Source organism: Hesperophylax consimilis, chromosome 1 (genome assembly GCF_061612785.1).
Source record: "Hesperophylax consimilis isolate HC1 chromosome 1, BYU_Hcon_1.0, whole genome shotgun sequence".
Taxonomy (NCBI): domain Eukaryota; kingdom Metazoa; phylum Arthropoda; class Insecta; order Trichoptera; family Limnephilidae; genus Hesperophylax; species Hesperophylax consimilis.
Window position 1 is genome coordinate 8,930,568 of NC_142836.1, and position 16,463 is coordinate 8,947,030.

A 16,463-nucleotide genomic window follows, 5' to 3' on the forward strand; every position below is an offset into this window, starting at 1 on the left:
CACACACATATTCTCTTGAATTGATTGTATTGGAATGAATTGCCAACAGTTTTGTGAAATCAATATTGGGAAATAAATATTAGTTCTAACTTTTAAAAAACGTAACAAGAAATGTAATGAATTATCTGATGTTGCGAAGTGAAAATAGTCAGAATAACGCTTAAGTTTTTTTATTAAATAAGTTACATGTTATAGAAAATCATAGATTGTACTTGTAGAACACCACAGTAACGATGTAATTTATATGTAAATATGTTTTTAAACCCCCAATGAATTGGTTTTCGCAATTCAATTATTATCATAAATACCTACCTAGATACGCAGATAAAAATTACTGATATTGAATTGAACACACTACGTAATGTGTTCAATTCTTCGGCTGGCTAAGTCCTCCATCACAATACAGGCAATATTTTCCGCTTACTGTGGTAGTAGTAGGAGATTTTTCAAATATTGTCAGGTTAATCGTAACCCGGGAATGTTAATTTAAAAATGAAAAAAAAATTTATTAAGAATCTCTTAATTAAATTATTCCTAATCCCATTAAAAACGTGACTGAAGGTCCTTAACGAATGAATTGATAGGTTTCCTAATAAACCTTCATATACTATATATGAATGTATTTTCATTTAGTATTATATTATTAGATCTGTATTGGATAAGGCGCACTGTAGGAATAATTTTAAGAACATGACCACTAATACTTAATTGCCGTTTGTATGTTTGCTTTAGTAAAGCGCATTTGAAGTGAAATGACACTAAACTGCGCTATATAAATGCTATGTTATTATTATTATTTGCACGGTGTTGGAACACGTGTTTATAAAAATTCTAATATTTCCGCATTTCATCTTTGTATAGTATTAAGTCAAATGCAGATGCATGAACACCAGTTCCGATAAATTGGAATTTAACTAAAAGTTTATCAGAAAACGGCCTGGGATTCCGTTTTTTACCGGATTACCAATAATATGATTTTTTTTTTAAAATCAGCAATACTTATTTCTCTCCGTGCAATAAAAGAAAATGAGCAATGTATTCTAGGTGAGGTCATAGAACGAGGTCTTGCAAAATAACAAACAAGTTTGGGAATCAATTAACTAATAATAATCTGTTTTGTGTTTGTTTTTCTGAAATCTGCTGCTATATTTCAATAGAGGAAACCGTAATACAGCTAGTTCCAATAGATCGTGATGAAGACAAGCAGTTGGGTATGACACTAGGTACACCTGGCGTTCCCTCCACTACCCCGCACTATCTATTCGCATTCTCCAGCTTTCTGAGTCAGTGTGATGTTCATAATATTCGAGGGACAAGACTTTTAATGCGATTCTTTCAATTTTTTCATGTGAAAAAAAATTCTACTTACAAAGAAAAGGTGAGCTCATGAGGAATTAAATTTGTGATTAAATAATAATATTTTTTGAGATAGTTATATTAAATACTTCTTACATACCCACTCATGTATAAATTCGATGTCGAAATAGTTAAGATCTTATAACTTGAACTAATTAAAATGTCACCGTACCAAATGTACAACAAATATATAATAATCATATTTGGATGATTTGTATAGCGCCGTTTTTGTGCAAAATTACCTCAAGGGTAATTAGTGCCCTTACGAAGACATATATAATACATTTCTACAATAATCTATGTTATTACTAACTATATATGGAGATAATAAACAGTACCATACCTGGTGGGTAACTTAATATTAACACTTAATTTACATTAACTAATTTTTTATTAGCGAAATTTATATACAGGATTTAGGACATAATTGGACAATTGGACATAATTGGACTTTCTCTCAGGAATGGTATATTTAATTTAAAGGTATTAACCTTAAAAATGTAAAAATTTTAGTTAAAACCTGAATTCTGTTGGATTTGTTATTGATCTTAGTTCCGGAGCTGATGATGTTGCTGATCAAGAGTTGAATGCCTCAGACCAGTGTTTTCAGGGAAGCAGAGTTCATAGATGAAGCCATTTCATTTGTGGATTTAAACACCATCCAGCACAATTTTTACTGGATTATTTCAGATCAATTGAGCCAGTGAAGGTTACAAAGGTGTACTGAAATGTGCGAATATTTAGAAACCCCGTTTATGAGCCGTGCTGCTGCATTAAACACTGATTGAAGTCTGGCATAAATGCCGTTGCGGAAATACCAAAAATATACTATTGAAACCATAAAAAAATATACTATTAAAAATGGAATGCGTATCTATCACACTAGATCGAATCAAAATGACGTAAAAAAAATCTTGCTATAAAACCACATTCGGACTAAGAAACTTAATTTATTTTAGCATTTAACTTCACAACATCCTCTCCACAGATATAAAACTAATAGAACAGATAAATTAGTACAAATAAAGAATCAAAATCAGGCTGAAAGAGGTCAAGAAAAAAACACAAACCAAATAAAATTACAAAAAACGACATAGAAGACAAATAAAATAGAATAAATTTACTTTAGTCCACCTCAGTACATGATGATGATATGAGTGATGAAGACTAAGAAACACCATCACTATAGTTTAATTGCACATTATATTTTGTATGCTCAATGTATTGTAATTTTATATAGTCGCTAAAATAAAAATAAAAAAAACACGGAACACCTGTAAGAGGAACGGCTGCGCGTCCCTTTTCGTACAACCCTTAAATTTAGATTGAGAATTTTTTTTTTTTCAATCCAAAGGCATAGCAAATATCTATTACGGATTTGTGTTGTTTTCTTTATTTGTATTTTAAATCATAACATACAGGCCACGAAAAAATATATAAACTTTCTTATAAGCTGGTAGCACCTACTAACCTATGACAACAAACGGAGTAAAGATTTTTCTATGAGTTTTTAGTAATTAACTAGCGCAGACTAGTGAAAAATCACGGATAGTCTGAATTCTTAAAAAGTCAGTTCCAATTTTGATAATATCAATTAATATAAATTTCTGTTAGAAATATTAATATTAATAATAGATACTTTATCGCTTGTCCTTCTGACAGTGAATTCCAATTTCAAAAATGACACTTAAATTCAAAACAAATTTGAGTTCGTTGAACCAGAACACAGACTACCGTAATTAGTATTTTCGACTACTGTAAGATAATTGTTTCAGTTATTATGAGCAGTTGTATTTTTTTTTTAAATTACATAATAGAAGGTTTATTTTGGGTATTTGGTTGGAGATATTGTAAGTCGTCCTTGGTGTTATTTATTTCCAATACAGCCTTATGACACGAAAAATTAATAAAAAATAAAGTCATTTATTAGGTACTAAAATGTCGGTGCGATACTATAAAATTTACGAAAATATGAAATATTTATTTTTTTATAATCTCTGAAGTAATTACGTGATATTAATAACAGCTATAAAAGCAACAGTAGAAACCGCGCCTACAATGGTGCCAACGTTAGAGATGTTTTTTCTTCGAAATTAAAAAAGTTGTCACCGCCTCAGGGCCGCCAGCACCGCGGGTCGCAGCCACGGATAGTCCTGGCACACAGTACCTACACATAACCTACATAGAACCTTCGCATTACACAAGTCACAGATACAACCAGCGTCTATGTGGCAGCCAACTCTCATTACACGGAGAACAGTTTGTTCTTTTAGAGTGGTTTCACAAACGGCAATAATGGTTTTCATTGTGATAACAATGCTTGACATTTAAAAGATTTGCAGAATATCATTGAGGAAAATTTTCGGAAATGATTAGGTACCTACTTAATTATCAAAACATACTATTTCGGTTGTCGGTGCAAGTGTGCGTGCGTGAAGTGATGTGAAATATTCATACGTTGTGCGTAAAATCATTTTTTTTCAACAAGTTTTTTTTTATTTATTTGGAACTGAAATCTAAGTACAAACGAGTAGGTACCAACGTTATTTTATTTTAAAAACAATTTTCTACTTCTATAATTATTTTTCGCAAGTTTACTAACCAGGGGCAAGGTTCGTCGAAAACGTATAAATACATTCAACCATTGCTCTCAACCATTCCACTCAAATACATTGAACCATTACTAACAGGGTTCAAAAATAATTAATATTTGTTTTTGAAAGGTAAATACTTTATAAAAACTTTTAGCTTCACAGATCCTAAAATTAATAACCCTAAATCCTGAATACTAAAATAACCCTTATTTTTTTACGAGTCTGCTATAATAATAATGATTATTAGGAACGGTCAAATTCATAGGAAAGGCCGAAAAAAAAGTTTAAATACAATAGAATCTTTTTGGTTTTTCACTCAGTATTATTAATTTATTTACAGCGCAATAATACCACTGATTAAATAATTTTAGTGTCGATGAAAAGGAAATATAGAACCTACAAATTGAAGAATATTGGAAGGTCATGGAAGTAAAAATTTTGGCTCTGGAGTCACATATCGCGGGTTCATGACCTATGTACGATAAAATCACAGACCGATGAGAAAATCAAAAGATAATTATTGCGTTAAGGATAAGATTAAAAAATGGAGTATTACATGGTTTTGGGCATCTATAGCCACGGATAAAAAGTGTGTATTTAATTTTCAATTAAATAAATCAAAACCAAAATGTAATAAAAAATCATAAGATTTGTAAGGTGCTTAGATACCTTCCTAACTAATTATAAGCCATTTACTTCATACACTTACTTTTTTTTTTAAATTTCAAATAAGGAATATAAAATTTGTCTAAAAACGTAGGCATCTTACTGACAAATCTTTAATCAAACTTTTTTCGGGTAACATAATATTGAAAAAAATGGGTATATAAGGAAGTCTAGGATGGGTTTTTCATGGAATATAAACAATTCATCAAATTTCAACGTTGACTTTCGTATTCCGTGAAAGTCCTATTCGAGTTCTGTTATTATATCATTATAGGCCAGTTACTTGATAGAATTGAAGTAATAACAAAACCTGAAAATAACTTTCGCAGAACTTGAAAATTAGCTTTGAAATTTGAACAATTTATCAAAATTTCAAAGATAACTTTTATGTTCTGTTGTTATTTCAGTTATGAGAAACAGCGGGTCCATAATGAAGTAATAACAGAACTACAATAGCACTTCCAGAGAAATTTTCTAGCTCTGCGAAAGTACCAAAAGTTCAATTTTCAAGTTCTGTTATTATATAACTATAGATCAGTTGCTTTTAAGGACTGAAATAATAACAGGACTTGAAAAGAACTGTCACAGAACCTTAAGAAAATTAACGTCGATAAATTGTTCAAGTTTTGTGAAACAACCCGTCCTAAATAAACACGACGATTTGACATTTGTAAAAATAATTTTTACTGAACCGTTAAAACTGCCACCATCGGAAACGTACAAACCAATTTATTACAAACTTATTTTTATTTTTATCTTTATGTTAACAAGATTCACCTACTCCAATTCCTTTCCTGTATGTGATCATGTACATAATATTATATATTCATAATTGGTTATTTATGAAGGGAAAGAACTATTTTAAAGAATCATTAAATTAAGTTCATTTGCTTTACAATTCTTTTTTTTTCATTTCAATTCTGTTTTAAATTTCTTTTTAAAATAATTAATTAATTTATATTTATTTTCATCTCTTTCTTATTTTCAGTTAAACCTATTTAACCTATACCTATTTTACAACTGAATGAAGCATGTATTACATTTATATAATTATACACAAATTTCGACTACCATAATACGGACATGTGTCTAGTGTGGTAGTTGAAAAGCATGTAAAAAACCTGTATCCAAATATATTTTTATGAATAAAGAAAAAAAAAATTTAAAAAAAATTACAGACAGACGAAATGGAATTAGAAAAGAAGGAAGACGAATGGAAACAGGACTGCCATAAAAAGTAATAATGTTCAATGTTCACACAGGTGGGTATAGATAAATACATCTCATTAAACAAGCCATAAGTCTTTAAGTCGGAATCAGATGAAAACTTTTATGAGCGATATCGTACGAAAGTTGGCCTAGCCCATAAAGTAAAGATCAACATTTTTATTTACTTATAAACAGATTACGGGCTTCATTTCGTGAACTATTTAACTTGTGCTATTTTATTACACTGGAAAATTTCTCGAGAAACTTGAAACTTCTGATCCCGAATTTAACTTAATATCTGCAATTGCCAGCGAAAGCCGAAGCCGCGTAATGTGTACGACGTTTAATGTTACAGCAAGTATGAATAATTCAGACTACAAATTAATGCCCGAAAAAGCCAAAGTATATGGTCGCTAGACATGGTCAGAAGAGCGTATAAGCCAAGAGATAAATTAGGAGATAAATAAACGTTTCTCGTAAAGAATTAAAAATTCACCAACTTACCTGAATATTTTATGGATTTATTGGGATTGAGCATATTAAACATATCCAAATAAATTAATTAATTAAATACGATTATAAAACAAATTAATTAGATTAACAAACAAATAACAAATGTAGATCCTAGGAAATAAATTGTACAGCGCCCTTGAGGTGATTTTTCACAAAAACGGCGCTCTACAAATTATCCAATTATTATTATTATTATTATTAAAACATTAAAGATGTTCATGTTTGAATACTCGTCGCCGCATATATTTGCCCATTTTCCTCCTCGCAGTTATTTACAGTCCATACAAGTACGAATCGTCGGTACGCGTCATTTTGGTGTTAGGGTGTTTGGTGTCCAGTTAGGATGTGAAACGTGGTTCCTAAAAAATCTATTGAAGGAATCTACAAAAAGTTTTCTGAAATTATTTATATAAGTAGGAACCTGAAAATTTCGCTTAAATACATTTTTTAGCTATAATGCCGGATTTTAATAATTTTGCCATTGTCACGGGAACATCGCGAAATTCGCGTTATTTTTAGAAAGCGTTGTGTTTTTTTTATACAAACAAACAAATTTTGTTCAGAAGAGGAGACATTATGTAAACTTTTTGATATTTTGCCGGAAGCCGTTTTAGAAAAATAAATGACAGTACCTACGCAGCAATTTCGACGCTGGGCCGTTCCATTTTTCAAAGCTTCTTAAAACCATAGACAAAGAAATATTTAGAATGCGCGTATGATTTTACTTTCTAATTTTAAAATTGCGTGAAAATACGAAAATTCATCGTTTGCCCGTAAATTGCGAATTTCGTAATATTCTCAAGAAAATAGTAAAATTTTCATTATCGTAAACGCAAAACTCAACCGAAATTAATATTTATGTGTAAGAATATGACAAAATAATCTTATGTGTTTTGAAAACCTCATACTACCATCATTACAAGCGGAAAACGTTGTTTGTGCATGATGGGGGACTATCTAATTATTATTGAACCCATACGCCTTGGTGAGAATACTGGAAATTCACTTGGCTACGAACCGATCAATAAGAAATAATTTATCACAGTCTAAGAAATGCGAACTTGAATGAAATTACCTTCCAAAAACTGTCATCACTAACTATTGTTGGTTTTCTTCTGAAATATTTACAACACCAGCGAGTATCTAATATATTCCCATTGAACCTAATAAAACTCCGCGTTGAACTTTAGATATTTCTGAAAACTCCGGGATTTATAATACAACCGTTAACAACTTTGCCCGGATATGAATTATGATCCCTTTAAAATAACAAGATAAAACATTTTTTCCTTTACCCCGTTTGCTCAGCTTTACAAACATTCTCGTTGTTTGTCTCAGTTAAATATTTCAGCAAAATAGGGAATCCTTGATGGGGATTGGACAGAATTGGGAATGGTTTTGGATATACGTTGAGGTACGAGCCTCAGCGGTGGAATATAAACCACGATTGATTAGCACGAATATATTTTTATACCCTGGCTGGTTAAATTAATTTCTAAAAATATTAAACGAATTATGCGATATGCAGAATTCAGTTTATCTTAGTTTTGTTTTTAAATTTTTAATAGTCCCAACTGCTCTCAACCATCTGGAGCAAGAGAGACTATAGCATCCCCATTTGGTGCATGTTGTGAGGCTGAAGGTAGTGGGGAGGGGAAAAAGATAGAATAGAGGAAAGTGGGGAAGTAACTAGATATTCAGACTTGGTCACCAAACACGATCAAAGCCATTTCAAGTAACGTTTCAATTATGATTGGTGGTCTTACACCAGGGCGATACTGAGAGTATTTTCTAACCTGGAACGAGCCGAAAATAAAATATTAATTATTTAATAAATAATTTGTAAAGTAACACAAATTATTTAAATAAAACTTAATTTTATTTAATGAATTTGCGGGATTTGAATCCGCTTCCTCCAGCTTGCTAGTAAGTACCTTACCCTTCAACCACGGAGACCCTCAAAGTAGATCAAAATGAAGGACTGACCGTTTGCACAAATGAAATCGTGAGCAATAAGTACCAAATATCATGTGTAATTTGCATATATTCAATTTGGTTTATCGACTAATTATTGGAAAATTTCTTGAGTGTTCCGGGTCCGGTCGACCCTGTCAGGAATGGTAGCCGTATTTGATAGTACCATTTTATTTGCTCAAGCGTTCTGGCGCACGAGCTGTCCCATCGGAATAATCAACATTACACGAAGTCTACTGTCCACAGAACTACTAGTTTGCTCCCCACCATCACGCCATTTCCCCTCAAGGGTAGACAGAGAAGATATACTGCCACTGAACTGTCTTGGATCACATTCATTGCTACATTCACATTCACCGATTATTTCGTGCCGGTACATATCTTAATTGTAGATTATAGACTATTGATGGTTTCTTATCAAATATCATGCGTGAGTAGTTAAAAATGTTGGTAATGATAAAAAAAAAATTAAAAAAATGATATCCGACAATCAATATTATATATTTCACATATTATGTAACTTCCTTCACGGGCTACTGAACTTACACCCAAAATTATCCATTTACTTTCAAAGGATAAGGCATGAAACTATAATATTGTATTTTTTATACTTTTGAATTGTTGAATGGGGATTTTTAAATTTGATTTTTCTCTTTGTTTGATTTTATTTTTTGGCGGAGATGAAATGTAACACAGCAATCGCATACTGCCTACTAATACTGTATCCCTGGACATTGTGGATCTAGATCATTTTTATAAAAAAAGCTACCTTTATACATAAAAAATGGACTTTTGTCGTGTACGGTGAAGGAGAACACCATACGTTTCTTCAGACGCCCTGGGAAAGCTATAGGCAACCTCCAATGTTCAATGGGAGTACCTATGTATCTTCTACCATGGAGCATGGAGCTTTGAAATGTTAATTAAATATTAATTAAATTAAATGTTAACTAAAAAAATATAATGAGTTGCTGAGTTAAATTTCACATCATTTTGAACAGTTCAATTATAAAAAAAACTTCTAAAAAAGACGATGTCGAGTAAGGAATGAAGAAGAATAGTTTTAATAAAATTTATTCTTGATGTAATGCAAACAAATGTCACTATTCGATACTGCGTTTTCTGCCTTCTCCTATGAAAGGAGCCCGCGAAAGCAAAATAATAAAGTAAAGATTTGCTGGCATCTCGCAAAGTTTCTTCTATTCAGCAAAAAACTATATCCGCTTGTTATTTTGATATTACTCCTATTTATATTGCTTCCATGGGAAACTTGCTAATGAATCGAAGGCTCTACCGCTCAAAAGGTTTTTTCTGGAAACATCTCAGTAAATGGTATTATTTTCTAAAAATAAATAAGTTTCATGTTGGAGTGTGGTATGGTGGACATTTTGTTAAATACTCTGAATCTCTGAAATGAACAATGCTCTAGCTAAAAATATATGAAACAATTTGAAGAATCAGTCAAGAGCAGAGAAGTGACCGATCGTCCGTTTCTTTGGACACTACTCTCAGTCGGATGGATTCCAATTCCACAGCGGGAACAGATCTTACAAATTTGCGTAAGAATAAATTTTAAATATAAGTAGACAGAACAAGCAAAGCATGGCGAAAAGGATTGTTTCGTACTTAAGATTTATGCTTTAAAAAAAATTAAAGTACCTACCAATGGAGTTACGGTCTTGGTAATTGGTAACATAGTAGTTATCGATGGTAAGCTGTTATTTATACTCCGGGGACTATACATAACTGGCCCACTATGGATAACCAATAAGAATGTTGAACATTTCATTATTAAAACCGTGAAAAGTTGAAAACGCAGTGCTAGAAATATGTTCAAATTTTTATATCTGATCTGGGAAAGTTGCAGATGCTACTTGGTAAAAAAAAAAACAGATAGCTGAGGTGAAAACATACTTAATTTTTTGAACTAAAAAAGATCGCTGAGGACAGGATTCGAACCTGCGCGGGTAAAACCCATTGGATTTCAAGTCCAACTCCTTAACCACTCGGACACCTCAGCTGTTATCAATCATGCCATACTTTTAAATTCCTACATTTTTACTTTAATAGATATAAACATGCGAGTATAATATTAAAAATGCACGATCGTTCACATTCGTGCTATACAGAATGTGCACGTGTGTAAATAATGCTGTAAGAATAGTATAGTCCGATATTTCCACTACACATCTTGTAATTGATGTTGATATTGATTTCGATTTGACTAGATCTCTGTCATCGTGTAAACGGTGAAACTTAATAATGTTTAGTTCATTTCATAAGGGTGTAACGAAATTAAAGCCTGTTTATTATGGTGTCACAGAAGATCGTGAAGAAAATATCTTGCATTTTGGTAATAACCTATACGAGTATTTATGTAAAAATATACTAAAAACGGTGACCGGATAACTCGTCAAAATGATAATTCATCACAACTTTAAAAAGTCATGGAAAGTGATGAAACAAAAACTTTATTAAATGGGTTAATTAGGTTAGGTTAGGTTAGGTTTAATTTTTTTATCGTTTCTAATGACTTTATAGAATTTTTTAAAAGTGTGTTGAATTGTCACTGTATTGAGTTATCATTGAACCACTAAAAACACCGACTGCGAAGGATAAAAATAATATATTTATTTACAACGCTTTAAGCAAACCAACAAAATGTTGTGTAGGTGTGTACTTAAATGTGACTGTGCGGTCGATCATGACATCAACGGGCAAAATGGCTGTCACTCGAAAAATAACGAAAAGATTTTCCATTTAATCTATTGTTTATTTTTTTTTTATATTTGAATTTCACTTCTCTTTTAGGTAACGAAGGAATGCAAATCTTAGAAGCGGAAACCAACCCACTTCCCGACATCCGATCGAGCTGAAACTCGGCAGACTCGTCATCGATGACAATGCATTATATCATGCAATCACATGCACACGCACCAAAGATATTAGAAGATCGAGATGTGCTATGCGCAGTTCGTACTGAGTGGAATTGTTTTGCCGAGTGTCGCCGGTTTTGTTCACCAATACTACTGCACACCTTCGCTTGCGCTAAGGTATCCGCACTAATACATAGAACAGATTTCTGTGCGTACACGTCCCGACAGTATTCAAAGTACCCTAATTAGGTAGTACTCCGGCTACGGTCCGGCGGCCAACATAGCATATCTCGTTCTTCTAATATCTTTGACACGCACGGACATATATGCATTTCTCTGAAATTGGATGATTTTTCAGCACTTCATAAACGAAATAAATGTCAGTCCTACCCGATTGGCATTTGTGGAAGTTTATGGAGTTGTTTCTTTGGTAGAAAAGTTAAATATTCAATCAAATCAAAAAAAGTTTTAAATGACATTTTTAAATAGATGCATTAGTAAAAAAGCTTTGTATTTTACGGGTCGATTTTATAAATTTTATATTTTTACATTACATTATACTTAACAGTAACGATTGTCGAAAACCAAAAGAAAAATAAATAAATTAAATTGATATTTTTTAAACGAATATATAAAACTATTCATTATAAGTGTTGTGATGTTGCATAGCTTTGTTAACCCTTTAGGCCTCTGCCATATTGACCGTTGTATTTCTTAAAAATGCTGTCAGAAAATTTGTGCGTATTTCGACTCTTCAATAAAATCCAAATAAATGGAATATTTCTGAACGTATCCGAAAAATAAACATAGTTTTTGAAAGGTAATACAATACGCTTTCAAATTTTAGGGTACACATAATTTTTGATGTACCGACATTTTAAAATCGAACATAAAAAGTTTTAAAAATGGCACTAAAAAATAAACTAAACACAGAACTATAATTACTGATTAAAAAAAACACACATTTCATTAGACTTAACCTCACTTATTTGTCGTTTTATATATAAATAATAAATAAAAGTCTGATATTATTTTCTAAAATTGCAGTCGGAATTGTGGAAATTGCGGTTTCATAGAGTTGTACAATTTAATTATTCTGTGGTTAACTTCTATATTTCAATATAAAATTTAGTGTGCTCTCTCTTTAACACTGTTTAGTTCATATTTCTAACTAAGGTAAGGGAGACACAACGATTTCTATGAGATCATATGTGTTGTTCCGAAAAGCGAGCAACTTGACTCTACGGGTAAGAACTGTTTGTTCCCAGAACAAATTAGCCCGGGGAGTTAAATAAGTAAAATACTTGTTTCCTACATATTTTCGACGGTCTTAAAAAGTTTCATAACACTCTGATTAGCTACGAACCGAAGTATAAACTTGATAAACTCCGTACTTGATAAAATCTCAGCTCAGAGCATTGAAGTAGAGCGCCTTCCTGCTAAACATCAAACTCATTTATCATTAGCATTGTTTGCCTTTCTCCAGTCTGTTTGATGCTTTAACTTGATGGTAATCGGAGTAAAGTAGTGAATTTATCACGTCTCCATACAGCGATATAGCGTCTCTAATCTGGCACGGCCTTTGATGCCTCTGAAAATCCAATGTTTACCCAGATGTCTAGGAACTTGCGAGCCAATGACCCACAGCAGAATTCCGCATACAGTTTAGTATTTAGTAGATTGCTGGATAACTTTGGGCGTCATTTATTTAAATTCTCTTGGTATGGTTGAAAGTCATTAAAAGTTTCCGAGTGATATATTTACAATTTAAATAGATGCTCAGTTACCTGGATCGGGTGATAAGAACTTCGGAGTTTAAATTTAAATGTAATTGTTTTAAATTAAGGGAAGGTTAGGTTTAAACGTTAGGTTGTGTTACGTTAAGCAAGAAGTTTTGACCGCAGAAGTCAACAAAATTGTCTGCGGCGTTTTTATATTTTTAGTGCGAATTTAGAACGAGAGTACTAAGTTTGCCAATTTCTATATCTATGTGAAATATGTTTGACCTACAATAGTAAAATAATCTTAACAGCAACTGTTATTCATAAAACAATTTTTAATAATTATAAAAATGAATTTAATTATAATGTTGTGTTAGACTGCGCATGTTCTCAACACTGAATTTCCTCGAGAGACAGGCACAATATATCGCGCATGCAGTATTATGAAGTAATCAAAACTACTAATTTCGTGTTATTGTGTGTCTGTCTGTAACTTTGGTTCAATGAACTCTAAAACTCGGATTTGCTTTGAATTTAAATGTCATTTGCAAAAATCTAATAGATTGTGTGAAAAATTCAGACAAGCGATAACGTAGACCTACACGTAGAAAAATGAGTATGGCTAATTTATTAAGAATATCATAAAAATATTAGTAATCCAATTAAAATGGGATTGTAGGCCTTAACGAATGCATTAACAGGTTTATTTTTTTAACTACGAATATATGATCATGATCTCGGAACACGCCCGGAATTTAACAAAAAAATGAAAGAACGCAATGTCATCGACAACAAGTCGATCTGCAGAGTTTAACTCGATTGGATCTCGGGAAGTGGGTAAATTTCCACTTTCAAGATTTGCACTCATTCATGCACGAAAATAAAATCGAAATGCAAATAGAAGTATTTACAAAACTCTAGAGCGACATGTCTTAAAAAGCTTTTAAATTGACGATAAAAATAAAAATAAAAAAGATCGCTGAGGACAGGATTCGAACCTGCGCGGGTAAAACCCATTGGATTTCAAGTCCAACTCCTTAACCACTCGGACACCTCAGCTGTTATTCGTGATGCCACGATTTACCTATCCGTTATATTCCGTTCATCTTCAACGGCGTGAAAGAGATCATATTTTACATTCACTTACGGGCAAGTAAGTCACCTACATGCATGTACGAGTATAAGTAAGTCAATATAATGTAATGAAAATATTAGACCAAATACCATCAAAACCCTCCGGCATCATATGTTTAGTTTTAAAAAAACGCTTCTATATTTTAAAAGTGCCTGCCTAATGACAACGGGCTACAATTTCTCAAAATTTTTGATTTATGGAAACGGGAAGATTAGTTGGCAACATGTGTAGAATAAATTGTTTTTATTTATAATAAATATTCGAGACATGCGTGAGAACATGGCATTTATCTCATTAACGACCCAGTTTAAACAGTTTTATGGCCATGAATGGCATTTAAGGCGTGTTAAATCAATTTTTACAAGGAATTTTGATTCTTAACGCTGGAGCATTTTATTTAAATAGAAGTTGTAAAATTAAAACAATCATTATTCAGGAGAACTTTTAAAATAATATAACCTTGTTATTTCAAAATCTGTTGTTTATTGTTACAGCATCTTGAGATATAATCTCTGTATCGAACGTCATCAGCATCATCAATATAAAATGTACATCAATTATAAAAAAACACAACAAAATGCCATCATATTTACCACTGTCGAAAACTATGTAAAACCTTCCATAAAACTAATGTTGATAAACCTGCCTTACATATAGGTAACTCATGTTTAAAAACCTGCCCTGCCGTTTAACGGTAAATTTTATCGCTCGGACCTAAAAAGCAGTTGTCTCGCTTCAACTCAAGCAACCATCTTACTCTGGCTAGGCAGCCGCTGATTGGCTAAGCACAAAACCTGCTTGAACGGCCCACGTGTATCCAAGAGATTTGTAAAAAAATACAAATTTGCAAGCCCTTCCTGTAATAATAGGAAACAATGTTAACTAAATAATTATATACAAAGATACTTATATGTTAATTAAATAAGCTCGAATAGAAATAAAATATGTTACACGTAAGATAATTATGTAATCAGCGAAACTCTGAAAATGTTACAGAGATTTGACCACTTATCTTGTAGAATATGTCTTATTATAACTAAATAAACAATATTGCGACGATGTGGTTTTGGCAGGGCGACAGAGGCAGATAAGGTCTAATATTATAAAATATTCCTATATTTCTGAGATAAACAGATTTTATCCTACAAACGTGGCGAGCTTCATAGCAAGAAAAAAGCAAGCTCGTTACGGGAATTTCATAATACAATCAAGGGTCGGAGGCGCGGTCCTATAGAATCTTATAAAGGCGCCGCAAAAACCGGTCCCTGCCCATAGACTAGACAGGGGTCCAGCCCCCACCCAAGAGTCCCAACTACCCTCGTCCCCGATGGACCCGGCTCACGTTAAAGCCCTCAAAGAGCAGCTAGAAGCTCTTCAAGCCACGATTAAACTCGCTACTGACGAAATGTTTAAAATTCAAGCCACTTTAAGAAATCATAATGTCTAGACACCAAAATAAAACAGTCAATTTACAAACAGCCTATTGGAACGCCAATGGCTCTGTCATCACCCACAAAGGTGAAATAATTGAATTTCTTAAAGAATACAACATCGACGTATTCTTCATTAATGAAACATGGCTCAAACCATCTAAGAAATTTCAATTACCAAACTACATCACATACCGTGACGACAGATTAACCAATAGAGGCGGCGGCACGGCCATTTTAGTAAAACAAAATATTGACCACCGTCTAGCACATTCATTCTCTAGCAGTAACATAGAATCCACCTCGGTAGTAATAAATACATCTTCAGGACCACTTAAACTCATTTCCGTTTACTCACCACCAAAACGTCCACTGATCCCGTCCGAACTGGACAGTCTATTAGAAGAAAATGTCCCCACCATTATAGCCGGGGACATGAACGCAAAACATGGATCGTGGCACAGTCAACGTCCAAACCTAAAAGGTAACGTGCTGGCAAAATACGCTAGCACCAAATCAATTGTAGTAGACGCGCCGGACATACCAACGCTTCATCAAGCTAACTCAATCCCGGACGTGATTGACATAGTCATCTTAAAAGAAACAAATCATTTGCACTCATTAAAAGTACTTAGCGAACTAACCTCCGACCACGATCCAGTTCTTCTAACATTATCAGGAGGCTCTAATCCTTTGGTCCCCCACGTGCCTATCAAAAAGAAAATTAATTGGAAAAAACTCAGCGATTTATTAGAAAGTAAAATCACAATACCGACATCGATACCTAACGAATTAGCATTAAATACTGCCACCTCCAACTTAATTAAAACCTTAAAATCTTGCATCAACGAAGCGTCATTAGAAAATACTAAAAAGAAATTCAACTCAGCGAAATACGGTATTCCCGAAGAGGTCAAAGACCTTATTACGGAAAAAAACCAAGTGCGTAAGGAGTGGCAAAGTTCTTTTAACCCCATCGTAAAGCAACA

The 16,463-nt window shown here is 32.8% G+C and overlaps 1 protein-coding gene and 2 non-coding genes across 3 annotated transcripts in view; all 3 read right to left on the reverse strand.

Annotated features, from left to right (window-relative positions):
- Positions 1–16,463, reverse strand: part of LOC149426231 (ras-like GTP-binding protein rhoA) — a 636,906-nt gene that overhangs the window by 205,841 nt on the left and 414,602 nt on the right. The gene's annotated exons all lie outside the window — the stretch shown is intronic.
- On the reverse strand, positions 10,251–10,332 carry TRNAS-UGA (transfer RNA serine (anticodon UGA)). The gene has a single exon. It is a non-coding gene; the product is annotated as a tRNA-Ser (tRNA).
- On the reverse strand, positions 13,887–13,968 carry TRNAS-UGA (transfer RNA serine (anticodon UGA)). Its single transcript has one exon. It is a non-coding gene; the product is annotated as a tRNA-Ser (tRNA).